Source organism: Gallinula chloropus (assembly GCF_964237585.1).
Source record: "Gallinula chloropus genome assembly, chromosome: 2".
NCBI lineage: Eukaryota > Metazoa > Chordata > Aves > Gruiformes > Rallidae > Gallinula > Gallinula chloropus.
In genome coordinates, this window is record NC_140086.1 from 143127365 (window position 1) to 143149047 (window position 21683).

The following is a 21683-nucleotide window of genomic DNA, read 5'->3' on the forward strand; positions in this document are numbered from 1 at the left end:
ATCTAGTTTTGAATACTGTATTCCATGTGTGACTCTCATTTGTAAACATTTCTTTAGTGCTACAGTAATACAGAATCAAAGAATGTGTTAGGTTGGAAGGGACCTTTAAAAGGTCATCTAGTCCAACCCCCCGCAGTAAGCAGGGACACCTTTAACTAGATCAGATCACTCAGAGCTTCATCAAGCCTGACCTTGAATGTCTCCGGAAGATATTGGCAGGAGATGTAGAGGTAGGCGCTATTCTTTGTTAGAAAAAATGTGTACATGGAAAAACAGACAAGCTGTTCAAAACAATTAGCGCTATTTACTGCAAGAACCCTAAATATTGACTGAACTCAGTAGGTATTTGTAGTCCTTCAAGACTTTGCAGGCTTCATTTCCTAAGCATAAAAAGCCACTTCTGCAACTGGTAGAATATTTACTCTTCAGGGCTACTAATTAGATTGTGTTACCAGCTTTTGCCGAATACCTGAGGCAATACATTTAGTCATAAAATGTATGTATTGCTTATAAGTTTCACTGTAAATAATGTTCATTTGTTTCATGAAACATGATTTTCATGGCTATATTCCAGCAACTCCAGCCAGTCGGTCAGCTACATCAGGGGCCCAACTGAAATGCCTCTGTGCAAATGTGCATACCATGGGCAACAAACAAGAGGAGCTGGAGATGCGTGCATACCTGCAGGGCTGTGATGGTATTGACATCACAGAGATCTGGTGGGATGGCTGCTATGACTGAAATGTTTCAATGGAAGGATACAGGATCTTTAGGCAGGGCAGGCCGGGGTGACAAGGAGGGGGTGTCACCGTCTATGTCAATGACCACCTGATGGTCATGAGGCATTTCTGTGAAGACAGGCTGAGACATTTGGGCTTCTTCAGCCTGGAGAAGAGAAAGCTCCAGAGAGAGCTTATTGCAGCCTTCAAGTACCTAAAGGGGTTTACAAGAAAGTTGGAGAGGGGCAATTTACAAGCCCATGTAATGACAGGACAGGGGTAATGGCTTTAATCCCAAAGAGGGTAGATTTAGGAAGAAATTCTTCACAGCAAGGGTGGTGAAGCATTGACACAGGATGACCACAAAATCTGTGAGTACCCCATCCCTGGTTCAAGGCCAGGCAGGGTGGAGCTTTGAGCACCCTGGTCTGGTGTAGGGTGTCCCTGCCTATGGCACGGAGTTTGGAACTAGATGGTCTTTAAAGTCACTGCCAATCCAAACATACATTGAATAACTGAGTTCCTTCATTTTGTGATTCCATCCTGTGGATTCAGTAGTCTTATTTTGATAGCGTTTTTTATGGAGCTTGTTTCTTACTCTGTTTCCACTGAGAAATGGCTTGGAATACATGTAAATCAAATTTATAAACCATTTGTTTCAACATAGTGGGGTTTAATGAGTTTTCAAAAGCTGAAGTGTGGGGCTATGATTTCTTAAGAAGCAATTTTTTTCTGCCATAAAGAACCATATCTAATGAAAGACACATTTATGATCCTTTTTTAAGTTTCCTGGTTGAGTGATTTTAAGTGTCTTGTTTTAATCTTAATATACCCTCCCCCCACCCCTCCCCAGCTTATTTGTGGTTGATCTAATTAAACATTCAGGTCCAGAATTATCATACCTTGTGATTTCTTTCCCATGCCACATCACTGAATCAGTGTATTTGCAAATGAGGAAAAAAATATCTCTCTAAGGTATGTCTCTTCTAATTTCAAAAGCATCTTTCAGTCACTGTTGAGAGGTTCCTTTTTAGATGTCCTAGACCTGCAGGCGTGTGATTTCACTTCAGGAAGAGGTCATTTGGTCGTCCTAGAACTGAAAAAGTTAAAGTCGAACTAGCAGGTTTACACTTACCTTTTACTTGGAGGAATAAAAAAAAAAAAATAGCTGGAATTTAGGCCAAAAATTTTATAAGTTTGAGAGGGAGTAGATTAGCCCACTAGAGTATCAAATGGAAGTTGAAAGACTTCTAAGACTGGAAGTTCATAAAGACTTTGAATTGGCATAACCCTGCACAGCCAAAAAAGGAAAGAGTTTCACTTGCCACTGACCCTGCCTGCTGCCTTTAGGGAACTGCCCCACTGTGCTGCAATGCAGTGGTGTAACGAAGCTTTTTGGGTTTTTTAAATTTTTGCTGTCTTAGTTTTCGGTCCCATGGTAGGAGGGATGTGAAAGCAGGCGCAAAGTGCTTGAGGACAGTGTGTGGGAGGGGGATGTGGCTTTCCATTACCTTGGTGTTCATTAAACTTAAGCTAAAGAACTGAGAAGCTGAACTTCAATTGGGAAGTGAGAGGCAAAAAAACGCTGTGGCATGAAGATCATTAGTGCCAGGTCAGTGACAATCTCTTGCAAGGTTATAAACACATAGCAGACATTTATTGTGGCATAAGCAAAGGGTCTGGTGTCAACTATCCATAGTGTGTGCAAAGAGACAGCAGCCCTGTTCTGTAATGGTAATTTCAAGACAGTTTTCCCATGAAGGTAAGAAGAGGAAAGCTTTCATTTCTGATACAAACTATAATTTCAGCAAACAGTGCCAGGAAAACAACAACCATGGTGCTCTGGTGACCATTATTTGAGTTTACCCACTGCCGGAGCAGGTCTGTTTCAGCCTTTCCCTTGGGCATCTGCAGACTAGATCTGTACAGTTGCACTCGTACTGTGGTGTACCTGTACCAAGTCTTTCTTGGTTGAGAGCTTTGCTGGTCTTAGTTGGTGACTGACATCATCTGCTTGAACACACATGGATAGAATCAATATAAGTCACCCCAGTCACATTGGTAGAAATCTCAGCAGTGGGTTTTTGAGGTGATGTCCATTCTGCACCATACCAGAGTTTGTGTGAAGATTAACATCTGCAAAAGTTCATCTGCAAATAAAGAAAGATGGGAGTGAAGTGACAATTTAAGGATAGAAGTGTGAATGATCTTGAAAATACCTGTTGAACTTGCTTCTTACAGTGTTTCAGGTGACAGGAGAAGAGAGTTGGTGTGACCATCTGGAGACTGCCATTTCCTGAGCCGGAGAGCTTGCTGCAAAAGAGGCAACAAGCACTGGTCTATTTCAGGAGATGATATCCCTCAATCCTCTAGTCCACTATTAACACTGACTAATAAATATGGAGGTGATCATACTGGGTTTGACTTGAATGCTTTGTCAGTGTGTTGGTCCTATTGACTAGATATTTCCCAACAATTATCTTCTCTGCCAAGAAAAAATATTCTATCATATTGTATGCCAGTGTAAATCACACTCAAAATTTTCCTTCTGTCACTTTGATTCATGTAGGAAGTGCATGGCATCCTTATCTTCCACAACTCCTTCCTGACTGATACTGTACAAGAATGTCAGGATGATGCTGAGTCTGTTAAGAGCAACAAAATCACTGTGCTGCTCTTGATCATTTGTGGTGTTGCCTTCCTCATTAGCAGTCACTGAGCTCAGAAAGCTGTACTTGGATGGTGTCAGGAATCACAACTTCACTCCTCACTCCTGTCATGGTTGGCCCGTATCAGCAGAGTACAGATGAAGCTGGGTCTGACTCCTTATCAGGATCCTGTTTTTCTGAAGTGTATTATATAATGTTTGCATGATTAAAAGGGAACAGACAGTACCGGTGTTGGAAGGGAGTAGCCAAACACAGGATTGTACTACTCTTTGTACAAACTATTTCTTCTTTCCATTTCCAGATGAATCAAATCTCTAGAAGAAACTTTGTGCAGACTCAGTTACAAAATCACAGAATTGTAGGGCTTAGAAGGGACCTCAAGAGATCATCGAGTCTAGCCCCCCAAAATCTTGGTTACTGCTAGCCAGGACTTGCACTACATATACATATGGTATAATTAATAACAGTGAGTACAAGCTGTTTCCTCCTTGCTTCATTTTACCAAATGTATTTCTGGCCAGAACAAATTCTGATTGTTTTTATGTATTTGTATGTCCAGAGTGAATTTCAAACAATTGTAGCCATCATGTAGTGGCCTGATAAGCCAGAGGGAGTATTCAGGAAAGATATAAAATAACTATGTCCAGGTGAGTGGGTTCCCAGGGTGGGGACTCTTCTGGGGAAAGAGTTGGGTGATGTAGTTCACTGCAGTTCTTATAAAAGCCCTTATGGTATGACAGATGCAGAGGCACAAACTCTTTGGTCCATGATGGAAGAAGGGAGATGAGGTTCAGTGTAGGTGACATTGGATGAGACAATCTTCTTGTCCATTGTGGCCCTCTGTGACTTTTGCAAAACACACAGATGTGGAAGAAGTCCTGGGTAACTGGTTAACACCCCCCTTCTGCCTAGTGACAGTCATCATGCTCTGAATCCTCCTTATGCACCTCTCAAGTCTTTGCTCTAGAACCTGAAATACCAGGGCTTCTTCCATGTTTTTTTCCCCAGGAAGTAAGAATGCTGTCTGAAGTTTTGGGATCAGAAAATTTGTCTGCAGAATTTTTGCTTCAACAGATCTCCTGGTAATATCTAAACTTCTCACCACTGTCACAGCTTTGGCTTTTCTGTCCAGAGGCAAAAAACTTTTGTGCCTTTGTGTTCTTTAGGTGATTGATACAGCTACTCATGGTTTCAGCGTGCTCTTCAACTCACTTGTCTGTATAGGCCAGCTCTCCCCTGCAGCCATGTCTACTTTTTCCGATCTTACAACTGTCTTCAGTGCATGTGTTATCAACCCTGCGATCAGAGTTAAACTTCCTTCTCTCAGAAGCTACCAAAAAGTGTCCTTGTTCTGAAAGCAATTGAAATTCCAAATAAGAGGCAACTGAATGCACCTTGCAACTGTTCACAGAGGCAGAGAGCGGATGAAGTGAAACCCATATGGGTGTATTAAGTTATCCCAGCAAGCAGTGTTTACAAGGGTGCAAATGAACACTAACTTTATAAACCACTTAAGCATTAAACTCCTGCTCAAAGTTGTAGCCAAAGGCCAAAATTGTGGCTTTAATTGTCACTGAGGAAATTAGCTATGCATGCCAAAACCACCCCTCTTCCATTCCCATTGCATTTGAGCACAAAATAAGAACATTTATAGGTGCTTCTATGTACGCATTTATTTGATTCTCACATATTAGTTTCTCATGCTAATGAAATGATTGCAGTCCCATCAAACCAGAAACATCCAAGTGAGAATTTCTGAATGGTCTGCAATGGCCTTTGAGGGGAGCTTTATAAAATCAGGTAGTCCAGATGTTGATGGAGAGCCTGGTGTCGTGTAATGGTGAGGACTGACCATTACAGCTGAGTCTGCAAACCAGAGGATGGACACCTGGTTATGTAAGCAGATTTTCCAGGAATTTATAGTACAGCTATTTAGGTTTGAAAATTTTTTTGGTTTAAGAGTCTCAAACTGTTTACCCAGGGTAGACATTTGAAATCTTTTCCTGCTGCCTTGTTCTTAATTTCTTCACAAAGATCATCAAATCCTCAGGTACAAAAAAGACATTATTTCTTTTTCTATATTAAGAAATAATGGTATATGCACCTTACCAAATGAGATCATGTACTCTGAACAAATAATTATGTTCCTCAAAGAAGGAATATTTTATAAAGTACTCAGGCTTTTCTGTCTCTTGGTTAGTTATTTTGTTTGATCACTGAAATCTGACATACCAGTAAATATTGCTTCAATATTTGTTTATGATATAACAAAAGTAATCTTTTTTAATATTACCTATTTTATGCAGTAAGTCAATTCTATCATAAGGTTATCTGTGGCCTTAAATGGGTGTATATATGACACATATTCCAATATTGCTGTGCACAGGAAAAATAAATATCAAAATTACAAATAATTTTTAAAAACTTCCTTCTGAGAGCACAGCAGTGACACCTGGTAGCATGGTTGCGTGGGAAAAAAAACTTTTGAGAAACTGATACTGCAAAATAAAGAAACATTTTGCTTAAGAAACATGAGGAAGTAGTATCTCTTGGCCTTATCCTGCTGTTCTGTTTTATTTTTTTGCTCTTTGTAAGCTTTGCTAGTGTCAGTCAGAAGGAGTAAATTCCAGGGCATTGCACCTCCGAGCCGTTGCTTTTTCCCACTCATTATCACTGAGTGTGCTGCAATATGTGCAGCACCACCCTGTTGTTTTGAGTCACTCAGAGGCGATATTCATATCTGCTTCCTGGCCTACAATCTTTTAAATCCAGTCCACAGCCCTATTATTCAATCTCAAACACTGGACAGAAACACTGGTTTATTTTCTTATTGTCACGTTACCGACTTGGTGTGCTGTGTGGGAAAGGCAATTCCTTTCACCACAGCCACAAATGAGTTGCCATACTGCTGGCACCTTGCAAAAGTAGTAGCTTTTGGGGTATAAAATTTGGACAAGAATAAAAGTAATAATGAGTTCCCTAATGAAGCCGTGGCAGCCATGACAGCAGCCAGAAGGTTGCCAAGCCATATGTCTATATATTTTCAAGGGAAATAATTAGCACCTGAATTTTTTTTGTACTAGCTGAATGAAATAAAATAATTCATAGGTTCTCCATTTTTCTTTTGCTGGCATTCATGACCTCCAACAATGAAAACAACTGTGAATGCAGGTGGTAGCTGAAAGCAGTTTTGTTCCTGCATCTGCCTGTGCATGCTTCCTGAATTTAATCTTTCAGGAACTTCATTTCTTAAAAAAAAAAAACAGACTGTGAACGACTCTGTATCTTCTCTTCAGAGATTTATGGGAGGCAAGATTTTCTTCTTGCACCATGATGGTTTAATCCATACTGTCCATTTTGTTATTCACTCAAAAGGAAGTGGTTAAATGCTGATGGGAAGAACTGTCACCACCCTTATGTAGCTGTCAGCTGATGGGAATAGCAGTCTATTGTGTCTTATGCAGCATGCAGACATTTTCTATGACAGCATGATGAAACAGCCTTATCCTCATTACAGCTAATGTCTGTCTAAGGCTTCATACATTAAGGGTAGTCTTTTAGCCTCCCTGCCATAGCTTTTATCTTTTGGATGGGTGATGTGCCATGGGGCTACAGTTACGCTTTACCAGATCCCAATGTTGAAAGACCTGATTATGTTTTCTTTGGTCAGAACCTAAATGGCTTTTTCTTGGCAAATGCCACCTAGCCGCATGTGATGATTACTTTCAGTAAGTCTAAGCATAATTATGTTGTAACCTGCACTTTGGTTTAGGGGACGGGAATCACTGTTTATGTACCCTGTAATTACATGGTATTTACCACAGATATCCTACTGCTGCTTGTAACATATCATATGATTAAATGACCAACATTTATCATCAGAGTGAAGTGTGTGTTGTATGATACGACTTCCACAAAGTAGAACAATATTATAACTTAAGATCTCAACCCTTTTAAAAATATTTTTTGGCCTAGTTTAGTCTAAAGGCATTTTCTGCTTCCTTCTTAAGATTATTCCTCCAATAGTTGTATTTAAGCTCATTGGGTGATTTTTGGAAGACTTATACAAAATATTTGTGATCTGAGTCATTCATTCAGAGTTTCTTTCAGATCATGTAGAATTGCATGCTGAATTTAGGAGAAGTGACCCTTCCAGTCAGCTTCAAATGTCTTAAAGACATGAACCACATATGTTTTCATGCATATTTTACTGAAGCATAGAAACACAAACCCAGTTTCATTCCTGTATTAGTATATGGCAGCTTGTGATTCAAGACACTGAATTTACTCATTAAAGACATATGCTTAGCAGAGCTAATGCTGGTGTACAATAAAGTATCCAGTCTACCCATCACACCATGTGCATCCCACCGGTGGTTCTACACTTTAACCTGTTAAAAACATATTAATAAAAAGAGCCATGGGATTTGGCAAAACTGTATTTACTAATGGGGTTTGCAGTGACTTCAGGCAAATCAGCTTCCCACTGTTGTCTTTTTATGCCCATGACAAGTGAATTCTGAACAGCACAGCAACATGCCACCAACTGCCCAGCCATGGCCCACTTTCAATACTCAGGCTGTATGGAACAGATGGGTTATTACTGGTCTGAGGTCTTCAGAGGGAAGGATAAATTCCCTTGTTCTCCTAAACCTTTACATGCACAAGTCCACCCCTGCCAAGTTTCTCATTCTTTAAGGAGCAACACACATTTTAAAAACATGAATTGGAACAAAAATTTTTTCCTTTTTTTTTCTTATTATGACCATAAGAGAAATCATTTGACTCTTCCCTGTAGAGCCCTTGTTCACACACACACACACACACACACACACACACACACACACACACACACACCCACCCTATTTAAAGTTGCAACCATACTGCTATTACTTTTACTGCAATCTTCATGTTCAAAGTTGGGGCTGGTATGTTTCCCAGGGCAGAGATTTGTCATCAACTGATTCAAACCAGTATTGAATTTTTTTTTCCATTTATTCTTTTGGGTCAGATCATTAAAACTTTGAAATTGGAACATTAATACAGTACAGGTTATGTCCTAAGAGGAAGATACAGAAAAGCCTTATCTCTGATTAAAAGAATTAATCTGAAGACAGAGAGTAATTACACAATTTGACACTACAGATTTTCCTGACACCTTTATGGGACCTTTGTTAAGGTCTTTTCTTAGAGAGAAAATTTCATCTTTCTGAATATGAATGGATTCCCATCCCCATAGTGTCTTATTAAGTTGAGCATAAATATCCATATTTCTCATGAAGCTCTTTAGAATTGTAATTCTGTAAAAACTTGAATATATGCTTTTGTGTAATGTTACTTGCTTTAATGTGAACTAACACAGCAAAAGAAGGGACTAATGATACCAGTGTTAAGGTGACTTCATTCCCAAAACCTAAATGCCAAGACTAATATATTCTAGGTTTTCTGTACTTTGATCTTTGCCTGTTCTCTGCTTCATTCTGCTTGTGTTGCTCTAAGCCAGATATTTTCATAGATTCACTCCACAACTGGAGAGGGTAGCCCAAAGTGATAATGAGGTAACGAGTGCAGAAAGTAGGCAAAAATATGATGATCACAAAATCTGTGGCTTCACCTTCAGGATAAGGTGTGTTTGTTACAGTTCTGATTGAGCATTGATTTCCCTGCTTGCTGTCTGATCCTCTTCAGGTCACCAGACAACCTTCTAGCCCCCTGCCCACACAACCTTTGTCTAGTGTAGTAAGAGTTAGGCCAACAAATTGTCATTGGTCAAAATACTTGGGTTTTTTTGGGTTGGGCTTTATTTCTTTTTTATCCAGGGTAGAGATTCTTCATCCATCCATAAGTCCGTCCGTCCATCCATCCATCCAGTTCCATTGTTATGCATAAATTTTAAACAGACTTTTTAAAATGTTAAGATTTTTTTTTTTTGCTTCTACAATATTGTTTAGTTTTATGTCAAACTTCTATAAAATGAAAGAAAACCCAGGTTGATGCCATTCAGCATTTTTCTAAACTGTGTTATTCTTTTCCTTAATGATTTTTTGGAAACTGGAGAATAATTATTTCATCATTAGCTGAAGGTATTTCATTTTTCACTAAATTCACATGACTCGTGATTCACAATTCATGTGATTTATCCAGTTAAGACCTAGCTATAAAGTTAGAAGGAAGCAGGGAATGAACAGGCTAAGCAGAAAAGCTTTAGTAAAGTTACTTTTATTATACACTGGTAATATAGGTGGAAAGAGACAACAGAAAAAAAAACTCCAACAATCTGTATTGATATTCCAACAGTCTGATTTAAAGATGAACCAATTTTATTTAATGCTTTCAAATATTAAAAGCTCATTTTCCTCAGTTCTAGCCAAACTTTTTACTAATGACAAAAGCTGTTCAGCCATAAGGATATTTTAACCTACTAGTGGATGACAGGTAAATCAGAAATAGATTGCAAAATTAGATTTCTTCCCTACAACTCTGTTCAAGCCTCATCCCAGGATTTAGCAGCGCCGAGGTTCCTGTGGTGACACAGCTGCTAAAATACTCGGCACAAGCAAGATAATCCTCCCACCACCCTCTTTTCTCTGGTTCCGGCCTGTCTAGGAACCACGCTGGTCTTTCTTTGGCCCTGGCTGAAAGGCACTTGGGAGCTATCCCATGGCGGTATCTCATCAAGTAGATACTGTATTTCATGCCTCAATCCAAGAATTTTCTCTGGGGAAGGATACGCCTAATCAGACAGGAACTGATACAAGACTTTAGACTTTAAGTAGCCTTTGGGTTTGTTTCTCCCGAACTTGAGAGCATGCACAATTTAGAATCATTAAAATTATGCAAACACATACATTGGTTACAGTTAAATTTGCAAGTTGGTTCGCAGTCCATCACAGCGCCCTTACTTAAAAGTGCTTTTCTTTCTGCAATACTCTTCCTAGTGATACCTAATAACCTCCTGGCAAGGGATGTCTTGTGGAATGTCAGAAGATAAACCTCTACTGGAAGAGTTTCATGATACATAATCCCATAAATCCCTTTGCTGAATCATATAGGATATTCATCAGAATAGGTTGCATTCCATCAGATCACATACTTTTCACAACAGCCATGAGCAGCAGGAAAACTACAGCAACCTGGAAAGCTTACTGGCATTTACTTGATGAGATACATTACGTGTTCTCAGTTTTTCCAGATAATGTTTTCAGTATTAGCAAAGCAGTGGGAAAATAATGGTGAAAAACCTTTTGGCCTTTAAATATCTCTATAAGATAACACAAATGTACAGCCAAGAGTATGAGGACCCTGGCTAACTTTTCTCTTTTCTCTCCTGCAGAGGCATACAAGTCTCTGTAAGGATATGCAATTAAGAAACAGTGTTATACTTACTCCTTCTGGGGCTTAGCTTTCAGATAGCCCACTTTTCAGGCTGAAATAAGAAATGGGTTCATGCATTCAATCTAGTCAAGCAAAAGCAAAGCAAAAAAAATATGTATAATCTGTCTCTAATTCATTTTCCCCAGAAGGCTGAAAAAAATTATCAAATAGCATGAGAGATTGGTTCATTTTTACACTGATCTTGAAAGCCCATTAAGGTATTTAACTTTCATGGATTGTCTGAGGGATCTGGAGTTGCTGTTATCCTTTTGTTTAATTACACTGTAATCTTCATGCAATTACGATGATGATAACATTCTTCCACAGATGTAACAATAAATTAGCCATCTGGGAATAAATGACATTACTTGACGTTTACTTCAGTGAAGTATCAAAGAAATATTAATATGGCTGTGCAGGACAAGGCATGAAATTAAATTACTTTGTTTCTAGAATTCAGCATTTCAATATATTTTAGGGCTTAAAAGAATAGCATATTATTAAATTTGTTTCATCATGAAATAGATGGTGGAGAAATGTCAAGAAAATCACAGGGAAAACACACTTTTGCATAGTTGAAAAATATATAGCCTGGAGTTTTGTGGGCTATGCTTTATACAACTATGCAATATTTGCCAGCTTCAGCAAATAAATGTGTGAGAAAAACTATTCCTGATATGTTTTTTTCCCCAGGACACATCTTGCCATTTTCTATGGGATATATAAGTGGGGTTTGAGTCGTTTTGTAGTTTAATTCCAGAAACGAGAATAGGTTCATTAGTTTTTTACTGTTACTGATGAAGAAGAAAAAGGAACGTAAGATGAAAATAAGCAGTATGTCAGAAACAGAGATGGAAAACAAGAAAAATCCTGAAAATACAATGCAAATCAAAATTTTGAAGCTGTTGTTAGCAGCTCAAATAAAATAAATACAAAAAAAAATTCCTCTTACTGGGCTTCCAACCAAAGAGAAAACTTGCAGCTCTTACTTTTTCCAATTGAAGTATCAAATAAGATGATAGATTGATGAAAAATATTTTGAAAATACACTTTCAAATGGAAAAAATGTGTGACAACTTTCGACGGGGAGAGACTTTTTATCAGTTCAAATACCTTTCTACTGGTTAGGAAGCCGATGCGCTTATTCTCAGTTCATTTCTGTGATGTTGGTTGTAATTGTACTAAAGCAAATTAAATAAAAGTGTGGAATTAAACTGATATAATAACTATTTCAAGAACATGTTTGTACAGTGTCAGTCCAAACAAATGCCTGCTAACCTAATGCAAAGGTGCATCTGAAGTAGTAATGTTTATCATACTGGAGAAGAATAGTTGCAAAATAAGGGATGAATCTTTCCCTACCACTTAAAACAATTACAGTTATTAAAATGAAAGAGGTGAACAGGAAGAGGTGTTAATGTGTGTGGAAGAGTCTTTTCTAGGAGTTTAGTTTCTATAGCCTTGCATGTGATATGAAACATAGTTTATTCTCTTGTTTGAATAGAGGAGAGGATATTGCAAATGAGTTTTGCAATTGAAATCAGTTTTCTTGAATAGCTAATGAATAAAAGGAGGTGCTAACTTTTAATAAAAATTTACAAATATCTTTTAGAAGTTAATGAGTGTATGATACATATACAGATTGGGAGAAGAGCTCCTTGAGAGTAGTCCTGCTGAGAAGAACCTGGGTGTCATGGTGGATGAGAAACTTAACATGAGCCAGCATGTGCTCTTGCTCAGAAAGCCAATGGTATCCTGTGATCTATCAGAAGAGTGGTGGCCAGCAGGGACAGGGAGGCGATTGTACCTCTCTACTCTGTCCTCATGAGGCCCCGTCTGGATTATTGTGTCCAGATTTGGGGGCCCCAATAAAAGAAAGATGTGGAACTGCTGGTGAGGGTTCAGAGGAGGGTCATGAAGATGATTAGAGGCCTGGAGCACCTCCCCTACAAGGAGAGGCTGAAGGAGCTGGGCTTGTCCAGCCTAGAGAAGAGAAAGCTGCGGGGGGACCTCATTGCAGCCTTCCAGTACCTGAAGGGAACATACAAACAGGAGGGGAATCAACTTTTTAAAAGGGTAGATAATGGCAGGACAAGGGGGATTGGATTAAAACTAAAGGAGGCAAGGTTTAGATTAGATATTAGGGGGAAGCTCTTTACAGAGAGAATGGTAAGGTGCTGGAACAGGCTGCCCAGAGAGGTGGTGGATGCCCCATCCTTGGTGGTGTTCAAGGCCAGGTTAGATGGGGCCCTGGGCAGCCTTGTGTAGCTCCAAGCCTGGAGGTTGGTGGCTCTGCCTGTGGCGGGGGGGGGTTGGAACTGTATAATCCTTGGGGTCCTTTCCAACCCAGATCATTCTATGATTCTATGCAAACCAGTTGCTTAAATGAGGTGTTTTTCAGTAGCAGAACAATTTTAAATTCTCTGAATTTAACATTGAAAATACAGATGCATGTCTTCTTGAGTTATGCTTGTGTTCTTTATCATGTATTAATCTCAGCTGACGGTTAGATAAGCATAAGTTACAACAATCCTAACATTTTCTGACCTTCCTACTAGGAGAAGCGTGGTTAGTTGTGCTGAAGGCAGACAAGGCCACAGATTTTCCAAATGCTATCTGTGTTCTCTAGCATCTTACTACAGAAATAGTGCATTGTGGAATATCAGTACAGACTGGGGGATGACCTGCTGGAGAAGAGCTCAGTGGAGAAGGACCTGGAGGTCCTGGTTGATGACAGGTTGACCATGAGCCAGGAGTGTGCCTCGGTGGATAAGAGAGCCAATGGGATCCTGGAGTACATCCGGAGGAGTGTAGCCAGCAGGTCAAAGGAGGTGATCCTCCCCCTCTACTCTGCCCTGGTCAGGCCCCACCTGGAGTATTGTGTCCAGTTCTGGGCTCCTTGGTATAAAAAGAACAGGGATTTCCTTGAGAGAGTCCAAAGAAGGGCAACAAAGATGATTAAGGGCCTGGAGCATCTCCCCTATGAGGAAAGGCTGAGTGAGCTGGGACTGTTCAGTTTTGAAAAGACTAAGGGGGGACCTAATTAATGTTTATAATTATCTGAAGATGCAGGGGGAATCAGCTAGCCCCTTTTCAGTGGTCTGTGGGGATAGGACAAGGGGCAAAACAAGCTGCAAGTTGGAACATAGGAAATTCCGCACCAACATCCAGAAACACTTTTTCACAGTGAGAGTGACAGAGCACTGGGACAGGCTGCCCAGGGAGGTGGTGGAGTCTCCTTCTCTGGAGATATTCAAGACCTGTCTGGACGCCTATCTGAGTGATATGTCCTAGGGAGCTGCTTTGGCAGGGGGGTTGGACCCGATGATCTCTCAAGGTCCCTTCCAACCCCTACAATTCTATGATTCTATGATTCTATGATCTGTTCACATCATGAAAGATTTTAATGGTTTGATTTTTGGTTTGGGGGTTCCTTTTAGTAGGTGTATATTTGCATGTGATTGGCAAATAAAAGATATCTTAGGTGGGATGTCTCTGGGCTGGGGCTACTGAGCTGGACTCTAATAGGTCTGGAGCAAGGTACTGGAGTGTTTTCAGCAAGGGAGCACGTGTGCCAGAGCACGCACTGCATGTGGTGGCCATGAGGCAGCACCTGCAGTTCCCTTTCTGCCTTGGTATGCACCAGTAAACTTTAAAGGGGGTGCAGATACATTCCACTACCTCTTATTTCACTCCCCAAATCTGGGCTTCTAAACACTAAATGGCAACAAAATATATTCTGATTTCCCTATTCAATTTATCTGTAGCTTTCTATTTACAAATGGGAATATCCAGAAATTACTGAAATGGTCTTTAAAGCTAATCTCAGCAGATATGCTGACATGTTGTTAGGTAGAATTAAATACAGTATTTGTCTCAGAATGTGCTAAGTCTAAGAATTATTTTAATTTTTGAAATTACTATTAGAACATCAGTCTTAAAGGATGTTTATATAAATTGTCATGACCTACTCCTCAGTCCCTATCTCTGGTCTATTTTTCCTCCTCTACTGGCAAATAGTAATTTAACAAGACAAATGAATGCAGCATTTTCCATTACCAATGATCCCAGCCAGCAAATCGGAGAACTCAGAGGAAGGATTTTTGAACCACTTTCCAAATCTTTGCTTTCGAAAGACAGTATCTCTGGCAGCTGGAGACATCAACATGGCATATGAATCAATTTTAGGATGTGAGGGTTTTTTATTCCCCAGCTTGTCTTTGTCTTAGTCAGTGAGGCCCAATTCTGCTTGATAGAAATCACCCTTGGCCCCCAGCTGGTTATGGTGGGTTTTTTAAACAAGCTGAAGGTAAGTCTCTTGTTTCTCTCCTACTGTCTTCTTCATCAGTGATGGAGTAGATCCTCAGATGAGGTAGATAACATAAACCATTTTATGTCAGTCTTTCAACAATACATAATGGCTAGATTAGAGGTAAAATTGTGAAAATTGTGACAGTCTTAATTTCTACAGTGCTGTCCTTGTGCTCACTCTGGTATCCATCAAAAATGGGCAATGTGTTGAGTCTAAGGTGGTAAAGACAGATTAGAATCACTACTACCCACTGAGGTAGCTTTGGGGTCATATGAGATATCACCAAATGCGGCAGGGAAGATGCTGTCAAAAGGCTTTGATTATGCTGAGACCAAAAGAGAAGCAGCCAGAGAGCTGGGAAGCTCTTGCCAGTTCCTCTGCAGTTTTCTCTCTTGGCTGCACAAACAGTTTTCAGAGTGTTTTGGAAGAAAGTGATCAGCAGAAGTCATGTACTCTCCTCTCCCCCTGCTTCAGTAATGAAGTGACCAGGGAGAAATGAAAGGAATGATTCCTCTATGCCACAAGACATTTCAGAGTGCGTGTGAGAATGTGCTGATAAATCTCTACAAATCTGGTTGCATATGTGAATAGACAAGCTGAAATCAAGGCTTTCCCTTGGGTGATCTGGGTGGGAACCTACCCTCTTGGGGAAACCACTTTCTTCCGGTTCTGCTTTTTCAGAAGCTATTTCCCCTTTAGTTTATATGCTGCAAAGGCACTGGAGTAAACCCGCACTGAACTGTGTGCTCGAATGGCAGCTCTGCCTTTGCCCAGTGACAGTCTCTCTCATGCAAAACCTTTCATTGTTCAGCTGCTGCTGGCAGGCAGTTCCTTTTTTCCAGCTAAGTAACCACAGCTTGCTGGGTTTTAACATATGGTTTAAGTTAACATTAGCTGCCTGATAAGAAAATGAACCTTTTATTTTTATTTTTTTAAAAAGCAGCCTTTTTTTTTTCTACATTTGATATTCTGTAAAAGGTAGTTGGATTTGTTCTTTGTTTTGAGCTCCAGGTTTTTGTACTGCTCCATGTGTTTGGGGTTTTTTAAATGTATACTTTTTCATTTGGTCTTAAATTCTTATTATCATCTCTCAGTTCTCCAATCTGGAATTAAGTAAGGTTTTTCAATAAAAATGTATGCTCTGTCTCTACTCCTTCCCTATGAGTCAACATCTTCAGGCACATTGTATAGCAGAAAAAAGCCTTCTCTGTGGACTCCCTGACACACTTTGGATAACATCACCCATTGTGGAAAGGGAACAGTTAGTTACCTTTAAAATGAATCAGGTTTTGTAGATCATAAAAGTAATATTGGTGTCTGTACCTGAAACATAAATGCTGATATACCAAAGGGACGTGAGCTAACCTGTACCACGATAGCAGAAACACCTGAGATATAGAGTTGCTTTATGGAGCTTTGGTAGAACTTACCTGTCATTCAATCAAGATCTCAAATTTTTCAGCACTGAAAAAGATGGGAAAAATAATTACAGTGTTTTCTTGAGGCTTGTGACAAACTGCTTATTGGCAGCTGTACAAAGTGGTTTCAACATTCCTATTCTTGTCAAATGCATTGTTTGGTATTTCAGGTTGAAAGAAGTATCGTTTCAGGTGTTTATTTCCAATAAAGCTCATTCTGGAGAATAAGCAAAATTTTATATGCTTTTTATGAAAGCATATGTCATGGCTATTTGAAGGAGTAATTCTGTACCAACTTATTCCATTGCTGTTACTTATCACCATTACATATTTCATTTTTCAGCAGACCCAATGATTGTTGTTCTCTAGATCATTTTCTTTTTTTCCAGAACATTTTTCCCTTTTTAGAAGACAAAAGATATACACAGTGAGAGTGACGACTTGGGCAGGCAGCTGCCAAGGGAAGATTGTTACAATACATGCTCTGTTTCATCTGCAATTTCGCACCTATCTTCTCTAGAAAATTAGTAATCTAAAATAGAAAAACTCTTAACAAGATACTAGGAATTCCAGTCATTGAGGTAAATAATGTAATTGCTTCATATTAGGTAAAACAGTTAAAAAATGTAAGAAATAGGTAACATATACAACAAGTAAACTGTTAGGTTAGGTCTTAGGTTCTGTGAAGGGTCTGTGGCAAGTTTTTGGTAGTGCATTGGCTGCCTCTGTAGAAGGAGGTGGCTCCAGCTGGCTCCAACAGACCCACTGCAGGAGGCAGCTGAGCCAAGCTGGTGGCACCTCTGGGAAAACTTATTTAAGAAAGGGAAAAAAAAATGTTGCAGAGCAGTGTGAGGAGTGAGAGGAAAAATATGAGAAACAAACCCTGTGAACACCAAGGAGAGACAAGGAGGGGGAGGAGGTCTTCCAGGCATGAAAGCATCTGTAGAGGAGACCAAGCTGGAGTAGGTATTTCCCTGCAGCTTGTGGAAAAGCCCATGCTGAAGCAGATGGCTGTGCTGCAGCTGGTGGAGGACCCCACTCTGGAAATATGGAAATGTTCTGAATGAACTGTACTGTTTGGAGGTCCTATGCTGGACCACGTTTATCCTGGAGGACTGCAGCCCGTAAGAAAGACTCACACTGGAGCAGGGAAAAATATGAAGAGGAAGGAGCGACAGAGATGAAGTGTTATGAACTGACTGCAACCCATATTCACCATCCCCATGCACTTTAAAATGGAGAGGAAGAGGTGAGGGGGTGGGAATGAAGAAGTGATGTTGAGCCTAGGAAAAAGGGTGGGAGCGAAGGTGTTTTAATTTGTCTTTGTTTCTCACTATTCAAACCTATTTTACCTAGCAATGAATCACTTCTGGTTTGCCCATGACAGTAACTAGTAAGTGTACTCCAGTTATATCTGAACTCAAAAGTTTTTTCATCTTATTCTGTGCCATGTCCAATTGAGGAAGACGTGAGAGAGCAGATGGGTGCATATATGGCAGCTGGCAAAAGTCAACCCACCACATAGGTGAAGACTGAACTGTCATAATAGCTTTGAGAAAGTACTGAGCATCCAAAATATATATTCTCAAAATGGAGCCTACTAATCATAAGCACAGAGAAGTATAATTCGTTTATAACCTGCATTCAGTATGATGCTTTTAAGGTATGTCCAGTTGTTTCAGATATTTAAAAGTAAATCACACATGAAAATACAAGCTAAAGTGGGTTTTTTTCTAATTAAATTAAATGCTAAACTGCAAAATCAGCTTATCATAATCATATCAGGTTCAGTTTTTTAGTAACTTGTTAATGTAGGTTTTTAAAAGGATAAATAGTTATCAACCTAGATGTTTCATTGTTATGTTGCCTGCACATCCCATATCCTATCATATCTTTAAAGATGCACAATAGCAACTTCAAAGGACTCAGTGCCTGTGCTGCTTTGAAACTGTATTCTGCTATTCTTCACACTTGGAAACAGTGTCAAAAAATTTTGTAAGTGGCACTGAGTTTGTGCACAGCTAGGACAAGAAGAAGGAAACCATGAGAAGCTTATGTGTAGATTGTTGTACTCCCATATGTTAAACCTTGTATGTAAATCCGTTAAAGTGTAACAGACATGAAGCATATTTTGGAATGAATAGACTCAGTTGTAAAATGCTTTTTAAAATCAACTCAGGGTTCTGCATCAAGTGGAAGTGTGCTTTCATATTTAAGCATGTGGTGGTGTTTTTTCACCCTTTAGTACATGTACATTTGTACAGAGGACTTGATTTACACCCTCCTTGATTTACAAGTACTTTTAGTGTTAGTTCATCCTTAGTTTTAGTTAGACTCATAGATACATATAAAACTCTTTCCCATTTGTCTTCATTCCAGTATTTAGGAGCATATTGTGCTTCTAGGTACAGTACTTGTAGAGTTTCGGAAAAGAGCTGTACCCACCCCTCCCACAAAGGAGAGATTAAGTGGTTCAGGAAATTGTAAGTCTGAAAAATTCTTTCTTGACTAAATGAATCAACCATGGGCATTTACCACTGTCAGAAAATTAGGTCACAGATAGTATAAGCCAATTTTCTGCGGAAGTCCATTCAGGAATAAGTTAATGTTACATTTGTTGCTTTCTTCAAGTTCTAGTGGCAATGATAAAATGTCTATGCTCAACAGTGGCTTCAGCCTTTGAATCTCTGGGATAATTTGAAATGACTTTGTGTTTCTTTTCAAGTTGTTCCAGTGCATGACTGGAGTTTGCATTAGAATGATCTTCATGCAAGGCTTGCCTGCTTCTCAGCTATCATCCACCTCCTGCTTTCCATTTTTGTCTAAAGTAAAGCTGCATCCAGCAAACACTTGGAAATGCGCTCTGTGGTTACTAATTACCTGGGATGATTTAGTTATGTGTTTCTGGACAATTAAGTCTGTTTTTTTTTTTTTTCCTATTGTATCTGCCTCATTATTAGTTAAAATGGTGACATTTATATAGTAAATGGAATGAAAGCATGAAAGGGAAACTGTGTAAAGATAGGACCATTGTGTGAGGGATAAATAAGTACTGAAGCATTAAGGCTAATTGTAATACATGAATATGGACTCAAAGGTTTTGTTTGTACTGTCATCAAAATATTTTTGAGTGGTTTCGAGGTTTTATGTAGACTTACCCAAGATTATGTTAAAATATGTGTGCACATGACTGTAGGGATAATAAGCAGCACAAATATTTTATGAAATGATATGTATTTAAAATGTCTAAATAAGTATGAGGGAATACTTCTCAAGGGAATGATATCTTAGGAGCAGACAGAAATAAATTGGGAATAATGAAAATGCATTTCAGGGACTATACTTGGACAGGGCTGTTGGCGATCCTAAAATGATGAGTAATAGAGTAAAACTGCAGCCACAATTGTATGTTATGGAAGTTCAGGTTTATACATGAGTTTTCAAGACAATGTGGGTGTATATATTATTTCTTTTTTAATTGATGTTTCTCCCTAACCCTCACCAAAAGAGAAAAAAAGGTATTTAGATATATAATTTAAAGAATATGCTCCCCTAAAAACCCCCACAGTTGTAGTTTAGGTGTTCAGATATTCAAATACTGTGTCATCTGATTAAATAGGTCTGTGTTAAGTGAATTAAAGGTAGCTAGGTTCCTAGCTCACCCCTTTGCCAATGTCAAAAATTTCCAGCTTAATCTTTCTTTGCATTTTCTCCACACCTGGCTATTTTTTAGGTCTCCTGTCACATGCTCTTGAGTGGACATCATAGGACTTGATTTTAATTGCTAGCAGCTATGCAGGAAAATTATTCCAAAGAATCACTTCTTTCATTTTTTTGTAGCATCTTATGACTTCTAGAACTAGTTCTGTAAACAGTTAGCAAGTTTTTACCCACGTTTCAGGAGAGGGCAGGAATAGAATGATGCCTAAAACATCCAGAAAGTTTTTTTCCCATGTTCTCCAAGATTTCCTTTATCATATCAAACAAGTCTTTTAATCAACTTATCTCATCTCACAGTGCTTAAGATAGAGATTCTGTCGTTCGGAAACTGGGGTTACACACTAATAGTTTTTTAGTGTTGTATATTAACTGGAACTGGCTGGAAAACGGTATTTTTACCTTAAGGGTAATACCAGTTTTTAAGGTTTGTGTTTAGTTCTGAAATTTCACAATTATAGATTTATGTCCTTCTTCAGCATGTGTTGCATTGTGATGATACTAAATGTGAGAAAGGACTTACTGGACTTGACTGTAAAATCAATTGTGGAGGAAGACAGCCTCTCAGAACAACTAAAGGAGGAAAATAAAACACAAACCAGCATAAATACTGTTTCAGTGAATACTATCATTTGCTAGCAAAGAACTGAATTTCCGTGACACATCTTCCAAATAGAATGTTTTCTGTTAGAAAATTTTCACCAACTGTGTTTGCTGTTGGAATATACTTCATTAAATCAGTAGAAAAAGAAAAAACAAACACTTCAGCATAAGACACCATCTGGTAAATACTTTAAGAGAAGAGGTAAAATGCAAAACTCAATTTGAAGATCTACGTGTAGCTGAAATCAGCTTGAAGTTTTTCAGATTTGACTGGCAATGTAGCAGCTAAAATAAAAAGTAAGCAAAGACTCATGCTAGAGCAACAGAACTATTTAAGTCAGCCTTTAATTTAGGGCATCTGATGAAATTAGTTAGTCCCCTTAGTCAGCTAAGATGTAGTTGGCAAACACAAGCAATGCAGGTTTATTTGTAGATCATTTACTGTTTGTAATGGTCAACAAGTTTTGTAAAGTTTGTAATGGATGAGCTTTCCTACCATTAAAATACACAAAAAGTTGCTTTGAAGAAAGCTGCAGCTTTACTGTGTTGACTGTAGATCACTGTTCTCTGAATCATAGAATCACAGAACAGTTTGGGTTGGAATACACCTCAAAGATCATTTATTCCCAGTCCCCCTGCCATGGGCAGAGACACCCTCCACTAGACCAGGTTGACCAAAGCCCCATCCAGCCTGGCCACAGATTCTCTGGGCAGCCTTTGCCAGGGTCTCACCACCCTCACAGTGAAGAATTTCTTCCTAATGTTTTTTCTAAATCTGCCCTCTTTAATTTTAAAGGCCATTACCCCTTGTCCTATCATTCCATGCCCCTGTAAACAGTCCCTGTCTAGCTTTCCCCTAGGCCGCCTTTTA

At 39.2% G+C, this 21683-nt stretch overlaps 1 protein-coding gene across 1 annotated transcript in view; it reads left to right on the forward strand.

Annotated features, from left to right (window-relative positions):
* The window catches only part of PLXDC2 (plexin domain containing 2), a gene marked incomplete at its 5' end in the record, with an annotated part of 260604 nt that overhangs the window by 168168 nt on the left and 70753 nt on the right, over window positions 1-21683 (forward strand). The gene's annotated exons all lie outside the window — the stretch shown is intronic.